Consider the following 18,601-nt stretch of genomic DNA (forward strand, 5'->3'; position numbering starts at 1 on the left):
AAGAGAGTGATATTAAAAATGATCAGTAAAGTCAAAGAGAATACAAATATCCAGCTGAGTGAATTAAAGAAGGCAATGCAGGATATGAAAGTATAATTCAATAAAGAGTACAGATTCTGAAAAAGAACCAAACAGATATTTGGAAAGGAAAAGTTCAGTAAGTCAAAAAGAAAAAAAAAATACTTCAGTGAAAAAATCTCATCAGAAACAATAAGAAGGAATGAGCAGAATATACAAGACCTACGGTACAAGGTTAAATGACCAAACCTACAAATCATAAGTATAGCTGAAGAAGCAGTAGTACAGACTAAAAGCATAGAAAACCTACTCAGTTAAGTCATGACATAAAATGACCAATTGTTAGGAAAGATATGGATATCAAGATTTAGAAGGTATTTAGAACCCCGTGTAGGCATGACCAAAATTAACTTCTCCACATTATATTACAGTTAAGCTACCAAAAGTACAGAGCAAAGAAAGAATATTAAATAATGCGTGAGAGGATCAAGTCCCTTATAAAGGCAAACCATTAGAATAACTGGAGATTTCTCAGCAGAAGCTTAAAGTCCAGGAGGGTATGGAATGATATATTTCTAGCTCTGAAATAAAATAAATGTCAACCTAAATTATTATATCTATCAAATTTATCTTTCAAAGTTGAAGGAGGAAATAGAGGCCTTCCAAGTTAAGAATAATGGAATTCATAACTACTAAACCAGTATCACAGAAAATATTTCAATGAATCCTACACACAGAAGACAGATAACACAATCACAAGAACATAAGAAAGACTACTTCTTACTAAAAGGATAAGCAAATGAATACCACAAAAGAGTTAATCATTATAAGTTCAATAAATTATCAAGCCTCTAAAATGAATAAGGAAAAAATAGATTACAAGAAACAACCAGGAAACAATAACAAAATGACAGGAATTGCTACACATTTTAAATTATAACCCTGAATCTAAATGGTCTTGATTCTCCAATTAAAAGCTCTAGACTGGCTAACTGGGTTAAAAACCAAGACCGAACAGTCTGTCATCTGCAAAAAAATTCATTTCACCAGCAAAGATATACACACTTTGAAATTAAAAGAATGGAAAATTATGTTCCAAGAAAATAGAATCCAAAAGCAATCAGAAGTAGCCATAGTTATACCTGACCAAACAGACTTCAAAAAGAGACAAACAAGGTCATTACATATTGATAAAAGGACTCCATTAAGAGCATATAACAGTTTTAAATATATATGCACAGAATGGAAGCAAACTTGATTTCATAAAACTAACACTACTGGATATAAAGGGAGAGATAGGTTACAATGTAATAATAGTGGGTGACTTCAGTGTTCAATCTCATCAGTAGATAGGATATCCAGATTAAAAAGTCAAATAAGAAACAGCAAACTACACTATAAATCAAATGGACTTGAGAATTTACAGAATATTTTATCCAACAACTGCAAAATACACATTCTTTTCACAAACTCATGTAATTTTCTCCAAAATAGATCATATTTTAGGTCCTAAAGCAAGTCTTAACACATGTTGAAATAATTTATTGCATCTAATCAGATCATAATAGTATGAAACTAGAAATCAATAGCAACAAAACTACACAAGCATATGGATATTGGAAAATATATTTTTCAACAAATAGATCATTGAAGAGATCAAAGAATTTCTAGACGCAAGTGAAAATGAAAACACAACATACCAGAATCTGTGAGGTACAGAAAACACAATGCTAAGAAGAATCTTTTTTATGATATAGGTAATTTATTTCGTAAACTTACATGAAACTACATAAGTAGCAGAGAAAATGCATATATTCTAAATGGAGAAGTGTATGAGTGCCAATATTAAAAAATCAGAAAGATCCCAAATAAACAACCTAATGATATACCTTGATGTCTTAGAAAAACAAAAACAAGTCAAACTCAAAATCAGTAAAAGGAAAGAAATGTAAAGATCAGAACCAAAATAAATAGAAACTAAAATAACAATACACAGAATAAATGAAACTAAGAGTTGGTTCTTGATAATATAGATAAGATGGATAAATTCTTCACCAAATTAATCAAAAGATAGGGAGAGAAGACACAGATGAAAACAAATAGGGCACAAATAGAGACAAAAATGGAGATATCACTGAAATCCAGTAATCACTAGGGAATATTTTGAAAGCTGATATTCTCCAGAATAGGTGAAGTTCTATACATCTACTGCCTGACAAAGTTGAACAAAAGGATATAAAAACTCTAAACAGATGAATAATAAGCAATGACATTTGAAGCAGTAATTAAAAGTCTACCAACAAAACCCACATCACATAAACTCACTGCTGAATTTTACCAGAATTTTAAAGAACCAACACCAATGCACCTTGAACTATTCCATAAGATAGAGAGGGAAGAATCCTTCCAAACTCATTGTACAAAGTCAGTATTAACCCCAATATCAACCAAAACCTGATGAGACAGCAACAGCAAAAAAGACCAACGTCCCTGACGATCACACAAAATTCCTCAATAAAATTTTGCGAACTGAATTCAACAATGTATGAAAAGATTATGCACCTCAATCAAGTTGGTGTCATCAGGAATGCAACAATGGTTCAGCATATTTGAATCAATAAACACAATACAGTACATAAATAAAATCAAGGATAAATATCATATGACCATCTCAACAGATACAGAAAAGGCTTTCATTAAGTTTGCTACATTTTCATGAAGAAAGTCCCAAAGAAACTTGGTATAAAAGGATCACACCTCAACATGATAAGGACTGTAGGCAATAAACCCATATTTGTCTTACTAGATGGGGGAAAACTGAAAACAGTTCTCAAATCAGGAATGAGACAAAAACGGTCAGTTTCACCAATCTTACTCAGTATTGTACTTGAAAGTTAGAATCAAGCTGTGTTATGTACATGCACCTGCTCCCTAAGATGAATATAAACTTCACGTAATGCAAACATACCCTAATAAAACAAACTTTATCCACAACAGCCAGGCAAGAGAAAGAAATAAAAGGAATAATACAGCATTGGAAGAAATCAAATTATCCTTATCTGCAGATGATATGATCTTGTGCTTAGAAAACCCTAAACACTCCACAAGAGACTTTTGGATCTGATGAACAAATTCAGTAAAGTAGCAGGATGCAAAATAAATCTAAAACAAAGTCAATGACTTTTCTGTATAACGGTAAACAACTTGCTGAGAAAAAAATCAGGAAAACAGTTCCATCCACAGCATGTTCAAAACATGCCTAGGAATGAACCTAACCAAGGAGGTCAAGTCTCTTTGATGAAAATTATGAAACACTAAAGAAAGAAATTGAAGAAGACACTAGAAGATCAAAAGATTGCCCACCCTCATGGATTGGGGTAATTAATATTGTTAAAATGGTCATATTATGGAAAACAATCTACAGATTCAAAGCTCTGACTTTCTTCACAAAACCAGAAAAACAGAATCCTAAAATTCAGAGGGAACCACCAGAGATGCCCAATAACCAAACCAACTGGGAGGAAAAAAGAGCCGCACTGAGAACATCACAGCACCTGATTTCAAAATACACTACAGAGCCATAATAACAGAGACAGCATGGCGTTGGCATAAAAACAGACATGTACACCAATGGGCCGGAACAGAGGAGCCAGGAATTAATGGCCCGTGTACAGCCACCTAATTTTTGACAAAAGAGCCAAAAACATACGTTGGAGAAAACACAGCCTCTTCAGCAAATGGTACAGGGAAAACTGCATATCCCCTTGTTGAAAACTGAAACTAGATCCCTATCTTTCACCCTGTACAAAGATCAACTATAAATGAATCAAAGATCTTAATGTAAAACCTGAAACTTTGAAACTGCGAAAAGAAAACAGAATGGAAACACTTGAAGAGGTAGGCACAGGCAACGACTTCCCCAAGAGGATTCCAGTACCTCAGGAAATACAAGGAAGAATTGACGTATGTGGCTACCTCAAACTGAAAAGCTTCTGCACAGCAAAGGACACAATCAGAAGAGCAAAGAGAAAACCTAGAAGAGCAAAGAGAAATGGAGAACGTCTTGACTATTTTTCTGACAGAGGATTAATACACAGAATATTTAATGAACTCAAAAAGCTCATCACCAAAAAAGCCCAAAAATCAATACATGGCAAGTGTACAGATTTATTGAACAGACATTTCTCAAAATAAGTACAAATAGCCAGTAAATACACTAAAAGGTTCAGCACCTTTAGCCATCAGGGAAATGCAGATCAAAACTACATTGAGATTCTACCTCGCTCCAGTCTGAATGGCTATTATCAAATCAGAAAATAACAAATATTGGCAAAGATGTGAAGAAAAACAGGAACATTATACACCATGAGTGAAAATATACTTGCGTACAGCCACTACGGAAAACATCAGGGAAGTTCCTCAAAAAAGCTAAAAGTAGAGCTATCATACGATCCAGTGACCCTGTGACAACCACATAAAAAAGAGATACGTGCATTTCTGTATTTTGGCACTATTCACAAGCGCTAAGTTATGGAATCAGCCCGGGTGCCCATCAACAGATCAGTGGCTAAACAGAGTATGGTGTATATACACAAGGAAATTTTTTTCAGGGAAAACGAAAAATGAAATCATCTCACTTGCAAGAAAATAGATGGAACTGGATCTCATCATATTAAGTGGAAAAAGCCAAACTCAGAAAGACAAGTACCACATGCTTTCTTTCATTTGTAGAAACTTACAAAAATTAAAATATGATCTAAAAGTTGATGAGGGGCTATTAAGGAAAGGAAGGGACTGCTGAGAGGGGGTAGAGAGGGCAGGACAGGAAAGCGTACCGGGAGGGTGGGAACAATTACAGCATGATGTGTGCATGTGTGGTAATGTCACCGTGAAGCTTATTCATTTACAAAATTAGGCATTAATTTTCATAATAAAAACCCCTTAGGGTCATACATTAAGATTCCAATTAAGAGAGCACAGACAGCCAAGGGCACACAGACTAATGGGCCCTTCCGGAGGCTCAGACACTGCCTGGCCTGTTCGTTCAATCAGCAGCCTTGTGCTTTGCAGACCAACACTGGGGACAGACTCCACCTCCTGCTGGCTGGTCTCCACTGGCCACTGCACCTAGCACCGAGGCAGGCCGCCGTGCCGCTTCTGTCAGAACGGCCATGTTGCAGAAGCAAGCTGCAGATTCAATACTACCAGCAGGTAGCGTGGGGACCCCGTTTCTGGTGTTCCCAGAAACTGGATTTGAGTAGCAGCATCCTTCGGTCATGTGCTGTGCTTGGCCCAAGCTGTGGTGAGAGATCTGGGCCAGGAAATGGGGGAGGCCCCTGATGAGGAGACGGAAAGCAGCCCCTGATGCACCACTCACTAGAGGGCCAGCCGTGAAGGCCTCGGTCCCATCTGTAAATGCTGGTAACAGTGACCTCCTCGGGGGCTGCGATGCCGTGCAGTGGCGCTGTGTGTAAAGAGATGCTGGACGACCGGCAGGCTCCCTAGAATGCTCAGGCCAGCTAATGCCACTGTCAAGCCCTGCAGACACACTGTCGTCTGTCTCTGTTATGAGTTTACTACACATCTGCAAAGGGCTTTACACGTCGCCAAGCATTTCCCTGGAAGGTCATTATTGGTAATTGGTGATTAAACTGGAAATACCCTGGAGATGGAGGAAGTATGGGTTATCATCCCCACTTTACAGATAAGAGGACGAGGTCTCAGATACACTAAGTAAGCTGCTTTTCTTAACTGCCAAACTGAGTTCCTCCCTCCAGAACCAGGTGACCAGGCAGAAATGCAGAAACTGAAGGTCCCCAGTGTCTCCTCCCCAGGTAAAAGACAGAAGTTACACACCCGCCACCAGTCAAGTTCATGGACTGCCCAGGGGGCTCCTAGGCCCTGACACCAGACACCAGACAAGGTGTGAGCAGGCGGCGAGGCCGTGGGGTGTGTCAGTGCCCATCTCCTCTTCTGTCCTCCCTCATTCCTCTGTGTCCAGCCTTTGCTGGTCCAGCTAAGGGGCCCACTGGCCACTAAACAAACCTGTTCAGTGAAAGCTGCTGTGATGCGGGGCTTAGAAGGAAGAGGATGGGCCGTACTATCAAGGCTCATGACGATGCCTGAGACAGCCCTCCAGCCCTCTGTCTCGCCCATGCATTCCTTGGTCATGGCCACTCCAACCCTGGGGAAAGGAACAATTCTCCTAAGCCCCACCCCGGGGCCCTCAGTCTTTCCACCTAAGAAGAGGACTGGAGAAGCCAGTGGTCACCATCAACCCCCAAAGGACTCCCTCCTTCCATGCCTGGCCATTCATGGGATGCCTGACTCCTCAACTGGATGACCTGGTACCAGCTCCTGGCTGGAATCAGACCCAAGAAAGCTGAATCCTGGGAGGCAGTCTTCTTAGAGGTCCCACTTTGGTCAGCTCCACACAGTATCTCAAAATATCTCCCAGCCTGAGCCCGCCCGGTCCCACTGTCCTATTGCTGGGCCTTAAACTGCCAAGTTCGCTGCAGTCATGCTGCTGGGCTTTGCCAGAGGAGCCAACAGTGCGGTGAATGACAACTGCGACATTCCTGGCCTGGCTCCAGATGGGCTCTATTCTAGATCCCAGCCCAACTTCCTGCTGAGGCTCAGCCTGTCTTCCTGACCCCTCAGTGAGTGAGAGAACACGGAATCTCACGCCTGGGAACAAGCACCCAGATTTGCTGGGAAGTTTCCTCTTTAGATCCAGAAGAGCCTGAAATCTGAGGGAATTCAGACTAATTAGAAATAGATCATTCTTCCACCCAAGTGGATGAAAATCTATGAGGAACAGTGATAGGACATCTGTAACTCCCAACAGGCATTAGTGGGTCCCCCAGGAAGGAGATATGTGCAACTGACTTTTGACCCCCTGTCTCCTATCAGCCTAGCTGTCCTCTTTTTAGTTAGGGTCCTAACTCCTACCCAAGAGGGTGCCTACACTGCTACCATCTATAAGAGCTGGGAACCCTGACTTCTAAGTGTAGCCCGATTCTCCATCTGCATAAGGCACAAGGCAATCCCGAGCCAAGCCCGCAAGGATGGAGAGCCCCAGGTCAGCCACACAAACAGATCTATGGGGAAGCCTCAGCCTCAGAAAATCCTTACTCCTGCCTCTGTGTCCAGCATTCTGTCCAGCTCCTCCAACCCCAGCAGAGGGAGGAATGAAGCCAAGGCCAGCCACAGCCCTCCTGTCCTCTTCCCTGTCCTAGCCAGCAGCAGGAGAGCCAGGATTGGGCTCCAGATGAAAACAGTTCCAAGATCTTGACTCAACTCTCTGAGTCCTCAGGGCTTCCCAAGGCCAGCTGACTCCTGGGGAAACAAAGTAAGTCACCCACGTCAAGAGAGAATGAGCTGGGGACCCCGCCAAGGCCCAGTCCCTGCAGCAGTTCCAGCCAGCAAGCACTGACTGAGTCCTTTTCCTGCCAGCCACTGAGCTCAGTGCTGGAGACACAGAGGAAGTGAACAGCCCACCTCCAAGGATCAGGCAGAAGAGCCCCAGCAGGGTCTCCCAGTGAGATCCCGAGGCGGAGACCTGTGTGATGGTGGACTGAGAAAATGTAACCAAACTCACCTGAAGCACAAGGTCTGAGTCTGGCTACAAAGTCCGTAAGCATCAGAAAACTGAGCAAAGCTGGTGACTGCCAACAGGATGTCTGTCCAAGGGTGTCACAGAGCCGGGGCAGCTGAGGTCAAAGAGCTTGGCAGCAGGGGTGACCCTGACTGAGCCCCATCTGCCTGCCCCTCACCACCTGGGCTGCTGATGTTGGCCAGGAGGAGCCCGTGGAAAGAAGCCAGGCTGGGCTGGTGACACACACTAAACCAGAAGAAATGTAAACTTGAAGGTACATTTCGTTACTGTTCATTTTTATAAAGTAGGTTATTTTTATACAAGCCTTCGGAAATGCACTATGTAGAAGAAATTTTCTGAAGTCACTTTTGTGAAGGCAGCCATAGCCACTGCCACCTACACACCTCGCCACATGACAAGGAAAGCAAAGGAGGATTCATACACGGGGGCCTCACGGGAAAGCAAAGTAGAGGATTCATACACGGGGGCCTCCTTTCCTAAAAGTAGCCTTTCTCAACGATGGGCCACTGCAAGGCTGTTCTGGGTTTGGGGTCGTTTATGTTTCATTCCCACGAACCACGCAAGAGCAGACTTTTAGGGAGCTCAGCAGGGCGGAGCATGCAGCTGTTTCCTCAGGGTCCTGCGTTCCTAAAGCTCAGTGCACTGGCCTTGTCCCTGCTCTGCCTGGAGCAGGAGGAGACTTGGCACAGCCTACAGACACTTGGAGATGGACGAACTTCTTCCAGGCTTCCGGGAAGGCCAGGTTCTCACTGCAGAAACAGCTGACCGAGGAAATGACCTCGCTTCTGCCAGAATGGGATATTGTTGTTGATGAGTGTTGGTCTCTCAGAATGAGTTGTCTGATCAGTGGGAAAATGGGTGAGGTGCCAGGTGGGTTCTCAGTCAAGCGGTCCTCAGGGGGTAAGTGTGAGACCTACTGGGGAGAATGGGACCAGAGAGTGTGCCCACACCCCTCACCAATAGATGATTCGACTTTGCTCCACCAAAGCCAAAGCCCATTTTGGTGGAGTTTGCTCTCCCTCTTTAGAAAACAACCAGAAAAGTTGTGATCACCATCTACCATCCATCCGACTGTCCCTCCACCTGTCCGTCTACCATCCACTTATTTGACCCTGCATTATATTCACCCACCAAGCGCCTCAGTCACTTTCCTCATGCTGACCCACAATGCCAACACCCACAACTTACAGAAGAGATTTACTTGGGTTTGAGTTTTTAGTCCATGGTCTGCTGGCTCCCAGCAGAAACAGCATGGCAGAAGGGAACAGTAGGGAACAGCTGCTCACCCCATGGCCAGGGCGGCTAGGAAGCTGAGAACAAAGAGAAAGCAAGGGCGGGAGACACCCGCTTCCAGGTCACAGCCCGGTGATCACCTCTTCTGGCCAGGACGCACATTTAGCTATAAACTGATGAGTATAGCACCCCATGATCCAATCCCCTCCCATATACATGAGAATGTGGGGGCTATTTTAGATCTAAACCATAACACCAGCCATTGATTATTACCCAGGCACAAGTCCAGGTAATTGTAAACAAGGCAAGTCCCTACCCTCATAAGGAAGCAGACGCAGAATAAGTCAAAAATATAGAGGGCATAATTTCATGTGATGGTAATTGTTATAAGAAGGATAAGTTAGGAAATGTTGGTAGGAGAAGGGGAGGATTTAAACAGGGATAATTGCCAGCCTCTGGTTTTTCGTAATGCCCCTACTTCCTTTCGTACAGAGCAATCCAGTCCTAAAGTGATTCTCTGTGTTGCATCAAACTACTTAGGGTTGACAGGAAGGGGTGTGCCCAGATGTCCTTCGTTAGTGAGACTCAGTCACAAGTACATACTACCAAAATACCTGGCAAATGTATTCTGATTTATGCTCTGTCCCGGGGTGCATAACTGAGCAGTTCTCCAGAACCCTCTCCAACTCCAAGTCTTCTTACTCTTCCCAACCATTGGCACTTTATAGCTGAAAACTATTCTCTCAAGCAGCAAAAGTTATTTTCATTTGCATTTTCTGTGACTTTCCTGTTCGTGTCCCTTGCCCCTGGTCCCTTCTCGTGTGTTCTATACCTTCTTTCGCTAAGCCTTACCTTGGCTCACGAAGCCACCCGATAATGGGTGTCTCCTGGTCACCCCGGGGTGGCCCCTGGCAAACACCTGTCACTCTCCCGCTCACAGCTTTCCCATATGCTCAGCTGGGCTGGGCCAGGAGTACCAAGCAGGGGAAGCCACTGGTGTGCTCCTAGCCCATGACGAGTGGATGTCAGAGGACAAATATTCCACCTTCCTTGACCTACAGGTGGGATTACACTGTGGTCCTGGGCATCCTTGATGGCAATGATCTCCAGCTGCCGCAGTGGCACCTGCTGGAGAACACATCTTTGTCGGTGTCTTTTCCTTTCTTCTCTCTCCCCACTCCCTCACCAGTGCTATCTGGGGCAACTTCTCCAGGAATCTTCATGGACTCAACACCTTGTTGTAGCATTTACTGTGGAAGCCAGTCTGAGGTGGAGCATAATGGGACATTCCCTGCATGGACTCTGAGCCCAGCACTCTTCAGGGGCAAAGACAGAAGTGAAAGACGAAGGCCTCTGGTCTTGATGCCACCCACAGCCTGGCAGTGCAAGAGCTCCTGCATCAATAATACTCCAAAGGGAATCAGAGCGAGGCTTGTGGACCAACCGTCCAGCTGGTCACCTGGTGTGGATGCTGGTCACCTCGTGTGGGACTCTCTGGCCAGGGGCTGCCTCAACGTGAGACCTTCCTGTGAATCCAACCTAGTGGCCAGCTGCAGAATCTGCTCCACAGGACACTGTGGCCCCTGTGGGGGCCCTGTGAAGGTGATGAGTGACTGTGACAGAGAAAGCCACCAAGAGATCAGTTACCAAGAGATCAGGTAGTGTCGGCTCAAGCTTTCCTTTCCTTTCATATCTAGTGCCTAGGAGAAGGCGACAGCAGCTGCAGCAGCTCTGTTGGTGGCAGGAGGGCGGCTGGAGGGTAGGGAAGAGGAGCTCTCAACTTCAGGTATTGTGACTCTGGAGCTGACAAGTGACATCACAGGCTCTCCTGGGAGCAGCCACCCTTGAAATGTCACCAGAGCTGGGCACAGACACCTAGCCCTGAAGACGGAGAGAAGCCAGCAGACCCTACTAGGAGACTGTCCGGCTTCTGCTGTTTGAAGAAACGTGTGTAGGAAGACAGCACACTTGGAGCTTGCAATGCCGGGTGGCCCCGTATACACGCCCCTCTGCGCAGGCCCTCCCACAGTCATGACCCCCTCATAACAAGCTCCTTACTGTCCCAGACCATGGCCCATGCTCCCACCTGACTCTGTAGTCCTCTCACCTCTGCACCAAGCCAAGGATGTTTCCGACACCCCAGAACCTGTTCAGCTCTCAGCTGCGGGCAGCTTTTTGGTATTTCCACTGGAAATTCTTATACAAATGTTCTCCTGATATTGAATGTTGTCCTTTATCCGAAGATAAACCAGTACAGATAGATTTTCCCCCACTTAGGAGAAATTCCCAGAAGTAGAGATCACAATATTCTAAATCACTTCCCCTAGAAAGATGGGTAATTTATTCCTCTGACTACTCGTGGGGCTGAAGAGGGGCTTTTTTCGGTCTTGTTTACTAATTCTATTTATTCTTGTGAAACGTTTACTCATCATCCTCCCCGTTTATAGACTGACTATTTGACTACTCTTATGTTCCTAGTCAATTACTGTGGATGCTGAAGCAGTATGGGCTTTTCCATGCGATGTTTCCCCTGTATAAGTTAGGAACACTTGACCTCCCTGGCTTCTGACACCTCTACCCCATGGTGGATGCCAGAGAGCACCTTCTTCACCCTGAACCAACTCTGATTCATCATTTCTTCTATGAGTTCAAATATTCTTACACATCTGGAACAATTTTGGAGACTGAGTCTCCAGCCACTGCTGTCTGTTCTAGGGTCCTCTTGGATAATTATTTTGGAACTTTCTATGTGGCATCATTATTATTTTATAGCCTAGTTTTTATTTACTAATTATATTCCCTCCTATGAAAAAAATCTGTTTTTGATTTGTGGGTTTAATTTAATATTCAATGCTGAGGATCAGTAATTATTGCATATAATGGAAATCCTGTAGAGAAGATTCTATTAGAAAAATGAAGGCGATGAAATGCTTGGAGTAATAACAGATGGCAATGTGTGTATGAAATTTCGTATGAAGTGATGCATAAAAATAATTTCATCATGTTTAAAAATGATTAGCAGTTTAAACTTGACATAGATTTTCCTTTCATACCGCCTTGTGTTTTTCTTTAGTGCCTTAATGTCTGAGCGCCTGTATCGTATTTTATCTAGAACGTGCTTACTATGTATGAAAAGTCACAGACTGAGGGGCCCAGGGTTTGACATTTGAAATCTGGCAAAGGAGAGCGGACGGCGGGACCGGCCAGTGTTGGGAAACGGGACTCGGGGTTCGGACCACCTGTCTCTGTTCTGGGGAGTTTTTCTGGAACCCAGGCCCTTGTAGGGTGTAGCTCACCTTAGGCTGTGGCTGTGTCCTTCAGCCTGCTAACAAATCCCCTTTCAGTGGAAGTTAGTTTACGTGGGTGTCTTTTCCTCTTGGCATGTGCTTCCAGTGGTGCTGTGCTCTTCCATGCTCTCTCTGATTCTGTCTCTTGTCAAGAGAGGTTCTAGACTACAACAGTCCTGGGCTAAGTCCTGCCTCGTCCCTGCTGGCTGTGTGACCTTGAGAATGTTACCTGACCTTCTCTTTCACTGATGTGGAATAATAGTAAACTTCCCTCATTGGCATGCGGACTAAATGAGGTAAGTACAGAAAGTGTTTTATAAATGATCATTTATATCTTCTCCATTTGATCTTCTTTTGTCCTCAATGTAACCCTGACTGCCCTGTAAGGAAACTGCCACCCCACTGTTTTCTGGAGTGATCAGAGCAGGAGGTTGGGCAGAGCTGGCAGGTGGCAGAGGCAGGGCCACATGCATGGGCTCCCACGGCCAAGCTGTCCCTCGAGTCCACACTGGAGGGGTCAGGTGCGACAGAGACAGTGGGTGCACCGAGGTGATGCAGGGATGCTCCTCCTGAAAGGAGCAAGATGTGGGTATGGCCCAGATTCCCCCCCAGACCGCTGGGCACCTCAGCCCTCCTGCCCCCAATACCAGATATCTACATTCAGTGCATTAGCCACACACCTGCCATTTTGCTCTTTGTCTTTTATTTTCTCTACCTTCTCCTTCCTCCCATCCCCCTCTTGGACAAGACCCTGCGTCAGAGCCAGACAGGCTCCAGTATGGCAGTGCCATGGGAAGAAGGTGCCATCCCTCTCAGGGACACAGTGACAGGCGAGTGTGCCAGCCGACTCCTAGGTCTCAAAGAGAACATGGAATGCCGACTCTTCCGTCCTTTGGCACTGTACGTTTCTTTTCTACAGCAGTTTTCACTGTGAACCCTGTTTTACAGCTGAAGACACCCCGCCCCAAAGCTCTGACTTCACTTGTTAATTTCACTTAGCTAAGTCAGCTGTGGAGCAGAATTTGGGGTCCTGCTCTGACAGACCCTTGATCCCAATCTCAGCACTTGGGGAATTCCAGGACAATTTGCCCACATGGAGGGACCTGCTTCTGCAGCCAGAATTCCTGCTCCAAAGTCAAACGTGGGCTTGCTCTTTAAGATCCTCGCTGCACAAAGGGATCATAGCCTGCTTTCTTAGAAATGATGCCTAGGCCTCAAAACCCTCACCATCATATTTATTACCCTGTATTGCAGTAATGTGTGCTTCTTTCCACTACCAGAAGTGGCTGCAGGTATCATGGATCTCCTGTGCACTAAACAGCCACCTGCATTGTTTGTTAATCTGCACGACAACCTGGCGAGGTGTCTTCGGTCCCACAGATTTTAGAGATCAAGAAACAGCGGCTGTTCAGGGCTGTGGAGGCATCTGAACCACCCCACACAGCTGTGATTCAAACACATTTGGGCCTTATTTTGTGGCAGGGGCTTATCTGAGGTCTTATGGGATCTTCCAACAAATATAAATTCTTCAGGTATTAATGTACGCCTAGGTACTGTTTTATGTACACACCTCATGGAATCATCAAAGTATCTCAGACAGAAACTTAAGTTTTGTCTTTCTTCTTTTTTTCCAATTTCCCTCCCCCTCCTTATTTACAAAGGATGTTTCCATTTTTTTCCTTCTATTCTTTTTTCTTCTACCTTCTTTCTTTCTCCTTTCCCCTCCCTTGTTCCCCTTCTCATCTGAACATTTTCTTCCCATTTTCCAAGCTAAATGAATGCACCTTGAGACCGTACTCCTACGTGAAATAAATCGGACACACATGTTTAAATACCACATCGTTTCTCTGGTGTGAGAAATCGGAAGAGTAAATAAGACCAAAATGTGTAATGGCTATCAGGAAATGGCAATGTAAGTTTAGCTGATAAAGTTAAACATGTCTTTTTCAGTTTAGCAGCCTGGACTACAAAGTGAGCTCAAGGCCAGCCTGAACTGCATAGTGAGACCCTGTCTCGAAAAGACAAAAACAAAAGAAGCAGCAGAAGAAGAATTTTATGTTTGCATAGTGTATGTCAAGTCTATTTCTCTGGTTGCACGGAAAGGTATTTTGGTAAGTGTTTTGAATCTTGTTCTCATTCATCAAACTAAATATTTCTAAAAAATCGCAAAATGAATCATTTCCTTCTCACAAACTGGGAAAAAGGTTACTGTCAGCACACACCAGAGGCTACAATGAAAATACATGAAAACATCACATATCATAGTTTTCAAGTGAACCGGGTAACGAGGACTTTACAGCTTGAGCCCAGCTTGCTCCTGTGTATTCTGCTTGGTGGGGTTTCCGGGCATTGCTGTGTTGTCACCCCATGCTGTACACGTGACCACTGGCAGGGACCAGGACAACTCAGGCAGGAAAGTGAGAGGTATACTGTGATCAAAACATGCCGTGAGTGTTTAGGTTTTTTTTTTTAAAAAAAATGGATTACAGTAGAAGCCCCATGGCCGTTACCTCCTGTCAAGATCCTTCCCCTCACTTTCAACACACTCACTGTATCACTTTCGCCACTTTCTGGAGCAGCTCTGGAAATCCTCTTTCCTGAGTGTCTTCAGTTAGGCTATCCTAGCTGCCTCGATGTCCTGAATCAATTTGAAATGTTGACCTTTCATGGTCATGATGATTTTTAGGAAGAGCCAGAAGTCACACGGTGCCAGATCCAGTGAATAAGGTGGATGAGGACACCCTGTGATGTTTTTATTGATATAAATAGCCATAAATGGTTGATCAGTGAGGAGTGATCATAAAATATGGTAACTGTTTAAACATTTTCTTTAGTTAAAGACACATTGCCATAATCCCCCTCAAAATACTTAAAACTCTCTTCGCTTCACACACACTTATGCCATCATTCCTGGCAGTGTGTTTTTTACTATAGAAAGTTGTTCTGTTTTGTTTTGTTTTGTTAAGTGTCTTCACACCTTTTGATTAGCCTTTCTACTCTCATTCTCATAAGTCAACAGGAGATTGAGGACTCTTCCCAAAATGTGGTAACCATTTTAAAGTACAACATATCCACTCTCCATAGTACTAACGCAGATTGATTAGTTTTATTTCAGATACTTATAAAGCATCAGCCCAGGGCCCCCCGGAAAACCCAGAAACATCTCAGTGTTCAGGCCTCATTGCATACACACGTGGCAGATCTACCCATTCACACACAAAATAGTCAGTTGTTAGCTAGTTAGTTAGTTGTTAGTTACTTCAGTGATCCAAATGTGAGTATTATAGATCCTGTAGCCCCTTGAATTGTCTGATTTGAGCAGAAAATGGCCCCTGGGCTCTGCAACCTGGAGAACGCCCCTTACCCGCTACCCAGCACTGAGAATCAGGACACAGAATGAGATCCAGAGAATGTGGAAAGGACAGGGCCCCGGGCGCAGCTCAGCAAGGGGCAGGATCAACCCCGCCTCTCAGGGCTTCCAGCCTGGAAACAGTTCTTCCGGCTAAGGCATTTTCGATTAGCTTCTTCTGATATCTACAACCTAAAATGACAAATGAATAAACAAACTACTGTGGAGTTTAGATGAAGGGGAGCTGGCCATGGGCAAGATGGTGGGAGAGGCCCAGGGCAAAGGTGGGATTCGGGATGTGGGAACTGCCAGAAAGAGCAAGATGCTTGAGGGGCGAGGGTGGTGGGGAGACAGGGCGCTGTCCCCAGCTGCAAGACAGAGAGAGCTCGAGACTCTTGCCCCCTCTGTGTCGCCAAGTGCAAGCACTCAGCTTGACAAAGACGAAATGGAAGGCAAATTTCATTCTGGAGGAAGACGGCTGGAGTTCCGGGAAGGAGCGCCTGTGGTAACGCTGCTGTGTGTTCTGGCTCATCTTTCATCGTGAAGATAAGAAACAGCCCTGGTCTGATAAACAGCTCAGGACTCCAAGTACTCTGCATTAGTGGAATGCGTGGTGCGAGTCTGGTCTTCAGTGCAGTGTCAAAAAACTCCTCCAAAGCAAGGGGAGCTTTTAGTCTGAGCGGGGGTGTGGTTGACAACGGTTATGGAAAGCAGGCCTGGCGTGTTTACATTTCGGGAAAAGGCATCCCACCCGGAGCCGGGAGCAAGAGGAGCGCCATCAATAACGCCTCTTAACTTGTTACAAGTGTGTCCTAGGTCAAGGTGCCACTAATAATTCCTTCACACGAAGATTGATGCCGCCCCACTGTTGGTATTCATGTTATGCCACAAGCAGCTTGCCAGTTCTCAGTGAGCCCAGCTCAGACCCATTGGCATGTGGCGGACGGGGCTTTTGCCCACTTGATCTGGTCAAAGACTGCAGCACCCCACGCCAGGTTTGCCTCCGCAGTGGAGGCCCCACCACGAGCTCGTGCGGGTTCCCCGGGGCCACCGGTCACTCCTGTGGGATGTGAAAGTAATGTGTGTCAGTGTCTTTTTTTTTTTTAGTCCAGTGGAATCTGCTCATGACGGCAGTCTCCCCACACAGGATTGTCACGCTCAGCCTGGTAAAATGCCGCCCGACAGAGCAGTCGTTTCCTTGGATTGTCCAAAAGTGAATGCACCATAGAGGATTCCGGTGCAAACTCTACAGCCAGAAACGCCGCAAATTGGTGAGGAATCGGGATTAAGTACAAAAGAAATTATAAGAGGTAGGGCTGGGGCAGCGAGGCCGTGTTAAGCACCTAAGAGCAACAACTGTTCCAGAGCGGTTGGAAAGGTGTGGGCCGGTTTCTGGGTGGGGAAGGTAGAAGCACACAGAGGGAAGTGCAGGATGTGGGACAGTTAGCTGCACATGCGTGCATGCCTGCACGTGCCTGCACACCCAGGTCCCTGCTCCGGCCCCATGCACACTAGGCACATGCTTATCACATATTCTAATTCTCACGCGTTCTGCCAGGACTCTTCCACACACACGACCCCACTGACCTGGCCACTGCCCCATGTGGGAGCCAGGTATCCTGTAGGATCTCATGTGACCCCTAAGAGACCTAGGTCCCAAGTAATGTCTGTTAGTTATTTTTTCAGTAGCCAAGGAGTCCATCGGGAGCCACAGAGTTTTACGGCATGCGGCAGGCAGAATTCTAAGAGCCCCAGGACAGACCACCTATGCTACTCCGTCTCCTTGAGCATGGACAGCTCGTGACTAGGATGGGACAGTCACTCTGGGAGAAGACCCATTGTAGCTGCCTGGAGAGTGGCTTTGGAGGAGCGAGCTGCTGTGAAGAGAGGACACATAAGGCAGCCATGGGCAGAGTCAAGGAGACCACACAGCAGGGAACTGGATTCTGTCAACCCTGGAGGAGACAGGGTGGGACAATCCCAGAGTTCCTGGAGGAACTGCCAGCCAGCCCTCAGCTCTGGCCTGCAGGATCTGGACTTCTGACCATCAGAGGCTGCGAGCGATCATGGATACTGTCAGAAATCAGCCACACAACAACAGAAAATTAAAACTGAGCACGTCTTGTATGCTTGTTTTGCTACTTCTCCTTTCTTCTCTTTGGCTTGTTCTTCACGTCTGGCCACTTACTGTCTCCAGTTGCCTGTGCCTCAACGCCATATCTATTCCCTGCCTTGATTGCGACAGAGCCTCCCAAGCACTAGACAGCAAACGCCAGGACCCTCGGGGGTCCAACTCAGCTTCTCTCATAAGAAGCCTTGAAAGAAGAAGAAATCAAGATAATCTCAACCTGACTGATCTCCAGCTCACTCATGTTCCTGAGCTTGTCCTGACACTGTCACATTCTCTTGTCCATGGAGGACCTTCAGGGTCCCCCTATGTAGCACAAGCTGGCCTTGAACTCAGTACATAGTTCAGGCTGGCCTCAAACTCCTGGAAATCCTCCTGCTTCAGCGTCCAGAGTGCTGGGATTACATAATATTCCACCACTCCTAGCCCTAGGGCCTTCAAAGACTATCAGTGATGGTCCCAGACCCAGGAAGTCACCACGGTGCATAGCCAGAAGTCAGAGTTCAGACACGCCAGTGCCAGGTCTTCCCAAGGAAGGAAACCAGGGATGGACATACCTTCAAGTAACGTCCAACACCGGAAGGAGTATTCTTATGGAGGAGCAGTAACAGAGCATGAAACATTTAAGAGCTCAATGCATCATAGTTTTTAGTGCATATCATTAAATGCTGACTTCACAACATCTTGTGACCCATTGCTTCTATGGAATGACTTTAAAACTCCATCAGTTACAGTCACAGGAAAATCATCACAGGGATAGATGGAGGAGCCGCGTAGATTATTAATGTCTGCTGCAACATTGCCTGCAACATTAAGTCTAGACGTTGCATAAGGCATAAAAAGATAGATGTTAAGAAAACAGTTCTGAGGCAGAAAATGTAAAGAAAGACTTTTGGGCAAAAAAGCAATCTATCAGTGATATGGAGCCTTAAGAGGTAAAGGCTATTGCCTACAATAATAATAATATT

The sequence above is a fragment of the Chinchilla lanigera genome, unplaced genomic scaffold, assembly GCF_000276665.1.
Source record: "Chinchilla lanigera isolate Chin_1 unplaced genomic scaffold, ChiLan1.0 scaffold00052, whole genome shotgun sequence".
Lineage (NCBI taxonomy): Eukaryota > Metazoa > Chordata > Mammalia > Rodentia > Chinchillidae > Chinchilla > Chinchilla lanigera.